Raw genomic sequence first — 13610 nt, forward strand, 5'->3', positions numbered from 1 at the left:
GCTTATTAGTGAATACATTTTTGGATGATGAACAAGAAATTCATGGAGATGGAACCGATAGCAATGGGACTTTTACAGTGAAATCGTACGACTTGAATCTTCATGGAACAAGTAGATTTGGTGTGAATCTTTATGTAAGGAACCACAACCCAAATATACTTATTCTTTACCAATCACCAACAACATTACAAACCTTTCTCTTAAATATATCAAGTATGAAAATGTCAATTCGAGTTTAGTGATCCAAGATTCACTATGTCCTTAAGACAGATTTCCCCCCTCACGGTGTTTCAAGGTTAGATGGTAAACTGTCTCCCAAGATAGTACGTATTTTTTCTTTCTATGGAAAACAATACTTCAATTCCACAGAATCACTGAACTCAACATTGTGTTTTTACTAAGAACAAAGAGGAGAAGAGACGTTGAAAGGGATGTCTCTTCATGCAAAAACGTCTTATATTTATAGGAGAGTGGTGCCTTTTCGAAACAACAAAGCAACTGTTTGAATAGTCACATTTTTCAAAATGATGCACCTTTTCGGCATAATGCAACGTTTCGAACCGTTGCACTATTTCATAAATGTTTTTCTCTTTATTGTTTAAAGTGAAACTGTTAAGCCTTATGGGCCCAAACAAACTGGGCCTTGTTAAGAAATTGATTGTTAAAAAAGAATATACACTACACACCACCTAGCAATGCCCATGCCCCATCCGATCCGGTCGACAGCAGCGGCACACGCGTGTTTCTTGTTGAACTTGACTGCGTTTCGTCTCCACAGAAAATGTGATACCCCTGGGTGAGGCTCGATGAGGGGTATGATAGAAAGGCGCCTAGCTCGGGTTTGGGTGATGGTTGCGCCATGGTGTGATCTCATTTCACTTAAGCGGCTGTCTAAGATCTTGGCTATAAGTAATTGATCCACCAAATCCTAACGTCGATGCCTTTTCAAGAACATTTGGCTAGGATTCCGTAGGTACTCTACAGTTAAGCGTGCTCAGGCGGGAGTAGTCCAAGGATGGGTGACCTCCTGAGAAGTTTCTGCTCAGAGTCCAAAAACCCCACACTGTTGGATGTCCGCAGTGGCTAAGTGGGGACAATATTGACGTGGTAGGATAAGGTGGGTCGTTACAACATGGTATTAGAGCCGAGGATAGTTTGATCTTAAGGTGGGATAAGGTGGGTCATTAGAACATGGTATTAGAGCCGATGATAGTTTGATCTTAAGGTGGTGGGATTGTGATACCGGATCGTTACAAAAAAAATTAGTGGAGGCTTAACCCGAAGAGGAGATCCAACGATGGAAAGACGTAAATTTTCAAAGATCTCTTTACTTTCAATTATTTTGGAATATCATACGCCAATGTTCATTTGGGAGGAAAACCATGTCCACGTTATGGTGTGATTGTTTATTCGAGAAAACCACTTTTCATTCAAACTTAAGCGAGAAAAAAGAACACGGGTGTCCAAGATCCCGTCCGGGTATTTATAAGTAATTGATCTACCAAATCTTAACACGTCGAGACCTTTTCCAGAACGTTTGGATGTATATTCCGTAGGAACTCCACAATTAAACATGTTATGTTTTGACAATAAAAACTAGAAAATGAATGAACGGGTAGGATAAGTGGATAGCGGATAAATTACAAAAATTATGGTATTTCGAATTTGGGGCTTAACCCAAGTAGCCACAATTAGGCCTTCTAAACTCAACAACTCTTTAGTGTTTTTTCCATATGGGACTAAGTGTTTTTTACACTCATTTCTCAACCATTTAATTTCAAGTGGGAGACAAACTACTAATTTATTGAGATTTATCAATAGATTACTACACCATAACAATCATTTTCTAACATACCAAATTTTTGGTTAGCAACGGATATATTCTCGACTACTTTTGTTACGGATATATCTGTTATTTATGGACGAAATCGTTAGTAAATATCGAGAATAAAAATTTATTAACTTTGCCCGGATTGTCTAACGTATTAATCCGTGAGTAAAGTTTCGAAACAGTAGAAAAATATCCAAAATAGGGTTGAAAAAAAAATAATAAAATAGAAAAATATAACACACCCATCAGCTTGCCTTTCTCTCTCTCTCACTTCGTATCGGCTCTCCCATTTTCATTCTTTATCTCATCTCTCTCCCAATGCAAACCCTAACTCTGTAAACAATGGTTATTCGTTCTCTCTTTCTCTCTCTCTCCCACTAACGCATTTTATTTTGTCCCTCTATCGCAATTAATTGGAAAACATAATCGTAATAGCACAGACGAACTGGTATGCGCACTTGTCGTTCTTCAATTTGATCCCAAGCCATCCTATTTCTATTAATTTCTTGTTTTGTTTTTTAATATAGGAATCGTTCAATTGGTAGAAGGCGTTCGCGCTCTGTTACTTGCTGGATTGAATCATTTTAGTGATTCAGAGATATAACTAATATACCTTTCGCCCTTAATATTATTTTTGTCATGTCTATTTTTTAGTGTGAGATGTCCTCATTTCCTCTGGGCTGTTCTCTAATTTCACCCATAATGGAATTGTATTAGTCGACATTTTCTTGTTATTCACTATTACACTATTTCTTCTGCTCTTAATGACGGAGTGATATAGATCATTCTCACAAGTCTACTGATCATGCAAACGTCAAAAGTGCTGGTAGTTGTAACTTCAAAAAGCCTTCACTACATAAGCTTGTTAGTCTGAACCATCAATGTGTGTTAAGCAGGTCTCTGAGTTAGAAAGATTTATCAAAGTCCTACGATGGGTACTTGGTAAGAATGTTATATCCCTGGTGGATGAGGTACGGTTGTATTTATTCAGTATCCTTTTCTCAGACTTGTTTATAATAAATTTGATAGTTAAGTGATAAAATAAAGAACTGATAGTTTTAATTGCATTAGGATGCAATCCTTCCTTCATATTTTTCTGTTTACATATCTAATTTGGAAACTTTAACTGGACATATTCTGTTAAATTATTCTCTCAAAGACTGAACCTAACATAAGGAAGGATATATAAATTTTCAGAGTCACTCTTCTGCACTAACCGATGAGGAAGCACGGGATACTCATTCTCATAAAACTGGGATCAGTGTTCTAAAAAACGCTAGGCGGTAGTCGGGCAGTGGGAAAGCGCCTAGTGCTTAGGCCTTTTAGGCAGTGCCTAGACGAGCTAGGCGCTAGGCGGTTTTTTTTCCCTAATATATATAGTAATACACACCGATACTACAAGAAATGAAGAAAATCATTTACCATAACTCAAAAAATAAACACAAACAAAGATACTTATTACAAAAATGCGTAATAGTTGAAGAATATCAACTTTATATAAAAACATACTCGTTGTTTATAGTAGCATATAATTTACATTAGATTTTAGTATTTTAAACTCATTCAAATCTTAAGCCTACATGGGCCTTTAATTTTCGACATTTAATCATTCAAAAAAAAAAAAAACTTGACTGGACCGCCTAGAGGCCACCTAGACCTGCCTAATCGGTCCGCCTAGACCCGCCTAGTCGGTCCACTGATTTTTTAAACGACTTGGGCCTAGGCACGGCCGCCTAGACCGATTTTTAGAACAATGACTGGGATTGAGAGAACAATACCATCATTTTATTCACAGAAAGAGGTTTGATTTTGGTACTTTAGTTTTTAGGTCTTATGTCGTCCATGCTTAATCTTGAAGACTCAAAACTGGTTTCTATTTCTCAAAATTTATATTGATTATCTGTAGACATAACATCCTACTAGTGATGGAGCACAGGCTGGGATGTATGAACCAGTTTTGAAGAAAAATATTGTGGGGTTGTATTGGATAGTTTGAACCAGTTTTTGTCAAGAAGTATCCAGATACTTCAAAGAAGAAATTTGGTAAGTTATTTTCATTATGTTATGTTTTTGTTTGTCATAAATTCCTTTCCTTTTTATCGTATTTGATCTGTCTACTTATTGAAGTATTTGGAGTGGAATTATGCTCGAGGAAACATTCTGATTTTCTCAAAAGTATCCCTTTTTGCTGGTAAGTCTATTTCGGATAAAAGAAACTCGGGTGTTAAACCTTTCTTTGGTTTAACAGAACGTTTGAAAATGTTTTTTTTAAAAAAAATATATTTCAGTGACATTGTCATTCTAATTGTATTCTATGTATACTTGAATGACTGCAAATGAGTGAACATTTATTAATAATCAATACATAATGAAAGGGCTCACAGGTAAATACTTTGACTAACAAGTTTTGGTGGTTGCGACCCGAAGGATAGTCCATGTGTACAATACATTCTCACTTTGGGTCATTCTATTAGAGTTGATTAGAAATATATGCGTATATAATACATAAAGAGGAATGGTAATAAACATCTGTTATTCTAAACCGCATTGCACGGGTTTCACTATATATTGATGCAAGTCACCTTGATAATTCACTTAACAATACTTGCAGGTTTCTGATCATGTGTGGTTAGCTTAGTTATCATATTCTATAAGGCGACAAACTCTAGAGAAAATTACTCTATAAATTCACATGTGACAATTCGTCCATTTTTGTTGGTTTACTAGTGTCTCCATTAAACGGGAAAATTAAAATGAAAATTTCTAGCTACGATATGCATATTGAACCAGTAATCTCACATCAATTTTTCTTAACATATGATCCTTCAACAATTCAATGCACATGTTGCAGGTAAGAATAACAAATCATCTTAGTTTAGCTTGTGCATGTTCTATGACCGAGAATGCGGAGTAATATTTTTGAACAAGGTAGACCATATCTTAGGATCTAGCTTGTTCTTTCATACAGTAGGAAAGGTGCAGGCCTACAGGAAAGGGTACTCAAAGTATGTTGAAATTGGTGCTGGAGGTATTCTAACCCTTCCCAAGGGTACTTAGTTTCAATTATGGTTTGCCATCATTCATTGGTAAGTAGTAAGTACTCAAGTTTGATTGCTTTTCTTCAATTTCATAGCTATCTGATTTTATCTTTGTGGATAGCGATTGGGTAGTGCTCTTTTTTACTTGGGTGATTATATCAGTAGGTCTATATATCATATGGTTTCAAATTTCAATTATCTTTTGTTTTATGTAGGCTTTCCGTAATTATTGTATATTTGAAGTCTTTCTTCTGTTCATACTACATAAGTCTAAGTTCATCTTCACAATTTTTAGTGGTTGTAGTAAACCTATAAAATGTTGCTTGAACTTCTTCCTTACATTGCTAGGTGGCCTTGTTGATTTCTAGAGAAGTTGCAATGCTTGCCGCCTTGGTGTAAAGATACTTCCAGAATCCTCTATGTACAATTCCCCTTTCCCCTTCTTCATCTAATTCCTCTTTTACATCCTTAAGGTAGCATTTGTTGTTTGAGGTCGGATTGTTTTTTGTGGAGACTCATGGGTAACTGCTACTGGGTTGGGTAGACCTACAACCTATAAAATCGGGTAATGTCTTTGTGATCTTTATTCTTTCTCATTTGCATTACGATGTTCATATAAGTTTTGGTGCAAGTTTACTGCACGTTCTTCGTTGTGTGCCTTATACAGATATTTAGGCGCCTAATGTCTTTGAATGATTCTTTTTTGTGAGCGTGATTGTGGGTGTTTTGCTGCTAGAATATATTATACTGAACCTTGTGCATGCCAAGGGTGCATTAACAAACCTAAATATGAAGATATAGCTCCTGGAACCCGACAACAAATTGAAACACGCAGTCCACATGCATTTGCTCCAGAAATTGTATGTCATGTGACGGCATCCCCAGCAAAAAGTGGAGTAAGGACTCTCTTTCTAGTGTCTCAAAAAGGGGGGTGTATTTACAAAAGGCCCACGTGTCTCGGTGAATTCAATTCTATGTAAGTTTGATTTGTAAATTGGGATTTGGATTTGGATTGGTGGCTCTCTTCTCATAATAATACTTAATTTATGATGTTTAATTGATTGGTGCTTTTGTTTGTTATTATGCATTTGTTGATCAAGTTTGTCAAATGTGATATCTCTGTAAAAGAATAATCGTATGTGATGTGCATGGTGGAGACAATTAGACCCATGGCTAGATGTGTAATGTGGAAACAATTTGACTCAGGAATATATATATATATATATATAGGGGTTTTAGGGACATATTTTATCTTGACATGTAAACAAACTCAAAATCGTTAGGGCATTTATAAGTTTCGGATTAGGCTAATATTTTGTAGATATGATCTCCTAACTATTCTAAACATTGTCACAAATAATCAAAAAAATAAAAAAATTCAAAACTTGCCAAATGTAGTTAACAATTTACAAAATTTGGCTAATTGTAGACCGTTCATTTTCATCAATTTTGATACTATATTTGACAAGTTGAGAATTTTTTATTTTTTATTTTTTATTTTTATTTTTATTTTTATTTTTGATTATTTGTTATAATGCTTAGAATAGTTACGAGATCATATCTACAAAATATTAGCTTATCCAAAACTTATAAATGTCTTAATGATTTTGAGTTTGTTGAGGTGTCAAGATAAAATGTCCTTATAACCCCTCCCTATATATCTCTATACTATATGATAGCTGGTCCTCCTCAACTCTCGAGTAGGCAAATTTAAATCTCCTTATTTACTTAATTTAGAAATACCTCCCTCACTAAATTTAGAATAAGTCTCATTTTTATTAATATAATTTGAATAAAGTCATTTTGTTTATTAATATAATTTGAATAAGGTACTTTTGTTTATTAATAATTTAGAAAACCTCTTTAATGCCACTTAAATTAAATAATTACCCCAATTTTCCACATTAAAATTAAAACAAACCCTATTTTATTATTGATAATTTAAAAGAACCTCTCTAATATCACTTAAATAACATAATTATCTCTCATTTTGTTTTTAAAAAATAAATAAATGAGTTCTCACCTATATAATTACAATTACCATTTACAATAAACCATGCTAACTATCAACCTAGAGGGACGGGTCAAGACTTAAAAAAACCGATGCGTATTAAGGTTTGCATACTTGTATATATATATATATGGGGAGGGATAGAACCACTCCCATTATAACCATTCCCAAAATGTACAAAACCATATCTCATCTTACAAGTTGAATTAAGGGCTGATATTTTGTAGATATGATCTCCCCACCATGAATAACATGTTCACCAAATTACGGCTCATTCAAATATGTCTAACCTAATCAAATGTTATTATGAAATCGGAAAATTCTAGACCGTTAGATAAATGTTCAAAATTGAACACTAGTTTTCGCAAAATTGGACATATCCAAATAGGATGAAATTTTGTAGGCATGTTATCTATTGTGAGAATATCATATCCACAAAAAATTAGGTCTTCATTCAATTTGTATCTCGATGGAGTGGCTCTATCCCTCTCCTATATATATTGTTTACTGGCTATAGCTTACTGACGGATATTTCCGTTACAAAAACCATTACTAATAGCAACTGACACATCTATTGCTAACGGATACAACCGTGACATATACAAAATTTAAGGTGCGCCAAATTTTACTAACACTTATATCCGTTAGAAATGATCAATTTAAATGGGTTATAAATCGTTGACTATCCGTTACAAAGAATTTTAGTAACAGATATATACGCTACTAAAATTAATTTTAGTAACAGTTATATCCGTTACTACAATTGGCCTAATTAAGTGAGTGTGACGCCCCAGAGTTAACGGATATAAGCGTTAGTAAAAATATAAGTAATGGATATATCCGTTTGTAAACACCCTTTTTGGTGTAGTATTGTGCAAATCCAAGTTCCATGTGTTCATAACACTTTGAACTTTCAATTGCATACCCATTTTTCTAACAGTTCATTACCCAAACTTTTCTTACAATATTATTTGGATGGTTAAGTTACCTTTGCGGATCAAGTTTTTCATATGGAGTGCAGTGTGGGAGTGGATCTTTATGTTGGATAATTTAAGGAACATAGGTATGGCCATTCAAAACAAGTGCGTCCTATGCAAATCTAGTGAAGAAAGTATCAACTACCCTTTTTTCCTATGTCATTTTACATCAATGCTATGGATGCGGCTCTTACATCATAAAATCGGGGAACTGGATTCAGTAATAAGGGATGGAAATTTTAGAGACATGTTTATCAATTGGCCTCTCTTCAACAGTGAAACACTTAAGGGTTCAAGACAATCATTAGAAAGTTGCTTCCATATGCGGTATGTTGGTTGGTTTGGGTGACAAGAAATAAGGCTATTTTCCAAAGCAAAAACATTTCTTTGGAGAAGGTAATTTATTTAGTCAAAGGAACAATATGGTTTTGGTTTGGTGCTTACGAAGAGAGACGAGACCATCATTATTTCTCTGAGTCGGTTTTCGATTGGGTGAATACGATCACTGAAACTTAGCGTTTGGGTAATGGCGAGGTTTCTTCATTTCGGTTCCATATAGTTGCGTGTTTTTTCATCTAAGGAATGATATGGGTGGGAGGGGAAAGTCTGATTGGCATCATTTGATTTCTTAGTCCGTGGCTTGATGCGTTGCTACCTTTTTGTGGCTTTGATTTATTAGGACCTCCCTTATTGCATTTCCCTCTTATAGGTGGAGTGTGGCGATCCTAATATCATGTTTTTGGCCTTAGTCAAGGGCTCCCACAGGTAAACATTTATGGGCAAGTATGGCCAGTCCTTCTGTCATGATTAGAAAGGAGTCAATCTCTACTACTAGTATAGCCTATAATGATCGTGGCCTCCTAAATTCATCCGGGACTTTTTTTGACGCATAATACTCTTGATGAATAATAAAATCAGATGTCTACCTATTTATTAATGAGGACTATTTTGTCTTTTTATGTGTTTATAAATTTTCAGTACCAATATTGTCCTTAAATAAAACAATTTCTTAACACCTTTAAATAGGGCCAATCAGTCTTTTCATGTGGGAGTATATTATAAAACCAAATCCACGCCATGCTCAATTGTACGAATTATATAAATGTCATTTATTAATTATTAGTAATAATTGGGTTATTTAATAAGAGTTTCATTTAATCAGATAATACAAACCGATTCATTTCCCTTCTCTCCCGTCTCTTCTCCCTTCTCTCCCATCTCTTCTGTTTCTCATAATTTTTTTTTGCTCATAATGAAACTACTACAACCAAAAAAAATTCGGTCTGCATCCCCACTTCTTCTACATCTATCTCTCCCAATTGATATAGCCAATTGAGTCACTTTGTTCTAATATTAATACCACAAGACCTGAACGCCAACAGAAAACATATTTTCTGTAAAGAGACAACATTTAGTTCGTTTGGCTGCTAAGACTGCATCTCTTGACATTAACGACATCTGCACAAAGGGGTCAGATACTTTCCTAGAAATGAACTCCTTTCTATTTGTCTGATTTCAGTTATTGATTGGATTGAAAATTTTCAGGTCTATCCCTAAAAAAATCTCTAGGGTTTGGTCCAGAAGAAAGAAGTCATCGAGGGCATTGAAACTCAACTGTAAGTCTTAATATTTTTGTCATCATCATTTAAACATTTGATATTTTCGAATTTTAGCATATTTCATATATCTAATTGCAATTTTACTCCAAATCCCTTATTACTGTAATCTTGGAATCTATTAATCTTCAATGATTGGAAAACAAGATAACTCTATAAAGGTGTTCATCATATTAGTTCTTTTATTCGAGGATTAATCCATCCATTTTACGTTAATCGAACAAGCGGTGCTACTCTGACTAATTGAACTAAAATACCCAGAAACACATACAAATTGGTCAATGCACTATCTAAGATTATGAAGGAAACAACAACATAAGATTGATATATGGTATAAAAAGCCAAGCTATCTCAACCTGTCACTTCTATATGCAAGATGACAATCTTCAAGTGAATGCTAAAATGCTAACTATAATCATCGTCATGCTAACTACAACCTAAAGGATGAAGTGGGCTACTCCAAAGAGAGGAGTTTGGATGGCCTCTAATGGTCTAATTAAGAGGACGATCTTAAGAGAGTTAGAGTTGATGGTACTGCTGAGCTTCATTCTTAACTAATCTTTAGTTTGAAGTTTGTCAAGCAGTTTTCGTGTTTAGTTGTAGAATTTAAGTAACTCTAACTATCTAAAATAATTCAATAGGATTGATAGGTTTGTTGGTATATCTTAGATCAAATTTTAAAAGGCTTATGATATGTAATCATAATATACCTTGGAGTACTCATAAATTGGATGAACTTTAGGGTTTAGGGTTGTCAAGCCACAAACATTTACTGGTATTTTGTTTATTAATTTGCAACTGTGAACACCTCCGGTTGATGTGCGTGAGGAGACTCAGGATACTAATGGGGGAAGAGGTGCATGAAAGTCATATGGGTGCCTCCAATTAATGGACAAGCTAAAACTATGTTTCCTCCTGAATATACTTCTTCTGATCCAATACCAAAGCATACTAATTCCTTTGGTTGTCTGAATAATAATATTATTCTATTTTCTGGTCTTGATGAGTCTGGAAATGAAAAGGGTCCAGCCCAAGCAGTTCTTGATGGCCATTTTGCTGCTGGATCATTAGAGTTAGGTGGAGGCAATGGGGCAGCAGGAGTAGTGGGGACAACTAATGTGGCAGTTTTGCTTACTGCCCTTCATCTCTAAGTTTGTGCATTTTGTCTAATTTTATTTTATTTCATTTTTGTGTTTGTTCATATGTTTCAATGAAAAACAAACTGGGGCTGGGGCAGGAATCATCCGCGATGGATTGGGTGCATATGGAGAGAGAATTCTTGGTTCGAGCTCTGAGTATGTGCAAAGCAATGTATGTATCTTGCTGATAAAATATTTCCAGAGTGCATTAGGAAATGGGATATACAACTGAGTTGTGAAATTTATGGGAAGTAAGATATACTAATTCTTCTTTTATCTTGTGATCAGGTAAGCAAGTACTTCTCTGATCCCCAGTACTACTTCCAAGTGAATGGACAATACGTGAGGAACAAGCTAAAAGTTATTCTTTTTCCTTTTTTACACCGAGTAAGCGCAAAGTGATTTGAAATTTCTCTAATGCTGTTTTTTTTTTTTTTAAATTTCTCTTGGGATTTTTGTTTTGTTCTTTTGTTAATCCGCTTTTGACTCTTCTATTCAGGGCCATTGGACAAGAATAACTAACCAATAGGTGGTAGACTCTCCTATAAAGCTCCAGCTTTTGACATAAATGCTCCTAACCTGTACATCCCCCTGATATCATTTGGTACCTATGTGGTCCTTGCTGACTTCACATTAGGCCTCATTAGAAAGTAAGACTGCATAATTAGGGCCATACAATGTTTTTTTCCCCTTACGAATACGTTTCCAATGTTCCTCATTTCCTTCATGTGATGCAAGTTTAGCCCAAAAGCTTTGAGCCTTCAGTTCACAAAGGGACAACTTTGATGGTTTCTGCAGGTACTGCTACTAAAGGTATCATTGTATTCATTGGGGAGTTGGGAAGCACCGTTGTTGGACATTGTCGCATATGCTGGATATGCTTTTACTGGGATGTGTGTTCCTTTTATAGGAAGGATCATGTGGAGTTACTCGTACTACTTTCTCATACCGTTTATGTGCATGCATGGGGGTTTTCTTGGTGAAGACCGTGAAGAGAATTCTATTTGCAGAGATAAGGAGTTATGATTCCAACAAACAGAACTACGCTTTGCTCTTTATGGCTTAGGCCCAGTAAATGTTTGTAGAGGACACGGAAGGATGGATATAGATGGAGGAAATATGGCCAAAAGGCTGTCAAGAATAGCCTTTATCCAAGGTTTGTTAATTTACTACATACACACAGAGTTAATCAACACTTTTGCTTTTTTTTTTTTTTTTTGGTCGATAAGCGAGGTTTTTTTAGAGGTCTCCAACCCCTTTTTAACAGTGCAAGATTATCTTTAAGCTATGTAACTGTATATATACTTCTTTTTCTTCGAAAGTAAGATGGATTTGATCCATATAGTGAAGCCACCACAGTTTGCTAACCGTTTAAAACCGATATGGTTATTAGTAAAATATTTCAGTTTGATATATATGTAGTGTTTGTAGGTTCTAAAATGGATGTAAGATCATCTATCAATGAACTTCAATCCTTATCTAATTTGAATATATATACTTCTATATGTGCTTTAATCTGAATGCAAACACTATGACTGATAGTCTGATGCTAGCTAGAATTGCATTGCATCATATCATAGATTCTTCAACAAGGTAATGAAACTTCAGTTAAATGACTTGAGTCACTAAGAATGTACCCCTACAATTTCTCTCTTCCTTATTTCTTTTTTGTTTTTCATTTCATTGTCTAACAGGCCTTTGTTTGGCCATTGCAGAAGCAATTACATGGATGCACTAGCCGAAGTAATCGCGGAAGAAACGTGTAGAGATATCATTTCAGAATCCATCAATTGTGATAACCACATATGAAGGCCAACATAACCACCATTGCCCGGCAACACATACTGCGAGGAAATGCTTCTAGACTGCTGGCTAATCCGATATTCACTTCAACACCAGGGGGACCAAGTTTTCATCAAGAGCTACTGATGTAGGTTCCTCGCACTAGGTGGGTGAGGATGCTCACTCGCAACGACATTCAGCACATTATTAGATTTATTTTGCTCACGATGAATGACAAAACAGATAGGAACATCAGCACAGCAGGAACTCCAAACCCCCATTTCCATCCAAAACGATCTGGAATGTAAACTATGACAGTCATTGAACTTAAAATAGAAAGTCCAATTGATGCATAGTACCAACTGAAGTAACTCTGTAAGATTCTCTTATAATTTGGACTGTCTTGTTTTCTTTTTAGTTGATCTGCTCCAAAGCCCATGGAGCATGGTCTAATGCCGCCACTTCATATGGCCATCAGAACAAATGATGGATATAGAAGTGCCAACTGCCTTGAATTTGGGGATTTGCTCGTTTTTGTGGCCTTTTCTTTGGAATCATTGATGTTAGCCATAGTAGAACTACTCCTTGCGAAGCAGAGATATAAAATTGGATTAATAAATAAAAAGAAATTTTCTTTTTGTGCACTTAAAGATGATCGATCTCGACCAGATCATAGTATAATCCGGCTACCTATTGTTCGTGTTCTACGCAATTTTTTATCCTTGGAATTTTGTTATAATCAATTAGCTTTGTAAAGGCATTTTACAGTTTTAGATTTAACAAGAAGTCATGCACATTTTTAAGGCCAATTAAAATGTTTGAACTTCGTAGCATTACTTACTTCAGTGTATTGATGAATTAACCAAAAGTTAATATGCTAAGTGAAATCAATAACTCTATACGTACTGTACAGGAAGGTTGTCAAGTACTCAAGACATGTTCTAAGTATATCCACGATTAACCACCAATCCATACAATTATTGACATTCCGGTCAATGCGCTTAACAAAGTTACATAATTATCTTATTTTTTTTTTCTAAAGGAAATGAATGTAATTAATTTGATTTCTTAAAATGGTGATTTCTTTCTTAATTGTTGCCAAATATCAATGAAAGCTGTACAAACTAATGGCAATAAGTTTCCACCCAAAAAAAAAAGGAAGTAAAGAATTTAGAGAACGTTAATAATTTGGTAAATGTTGTATAACTTCATCAAC

The 13610-nt window shown here is 35.0% G+C and overlaps 1 long non-coding RNA gene and 1 pseudogene across 4 annotated transcripts; both read left to right on the top strand.

The window, feature by feature from the left end:
• Positions 1-2081: 2081 nt before the first annotated feature.
• LOC147486960 (uncharacterized) lies at positions 2082-5928 on the top strand. 4 transcript variants are annotated; one of them, XR_015202399.1, is made up of 3 exons: positions 2082-2279; positions 2359-3874; positions 3959-5928. It is a non-coding gene; the product is annotated as an uncharacterized LOC147486960 (long non-coding RNA). The 4 variants fall into 4 exon arrangements; XR_015202400.1 differs by having other exon boundaries at positions 2359-2802; positions 3738-5928; XR_015202401.1 differs by having other exon boundaries at positions 2359-2773; positions 3738-5928.
• A 4763-nt stretch (positions 5929-10691) lies between these two features.
• On the top strand, positions 10692-11678 carry LOC147486961 (uncharacterized; annotated as a pseudogene).
• Positions 11679-13610: the final 1932 nt, after the last annotated feature.

This window comes from Coptis chinensis, chromosome 7, assembly GCF_015680905.1.
Source record: "Coptis chinensis isolate HL-2020 chromosome 7, ASM1568090v1, whole genome shotgun sequence".
Taxonomy (NCBI): domain Eukaryota; kingdom Viridiplantae; phylum Streptophyta; class Magnoliopsida; order Ranunculales; family Ranunculaceae; genus Coptis; species Coptis chinensis.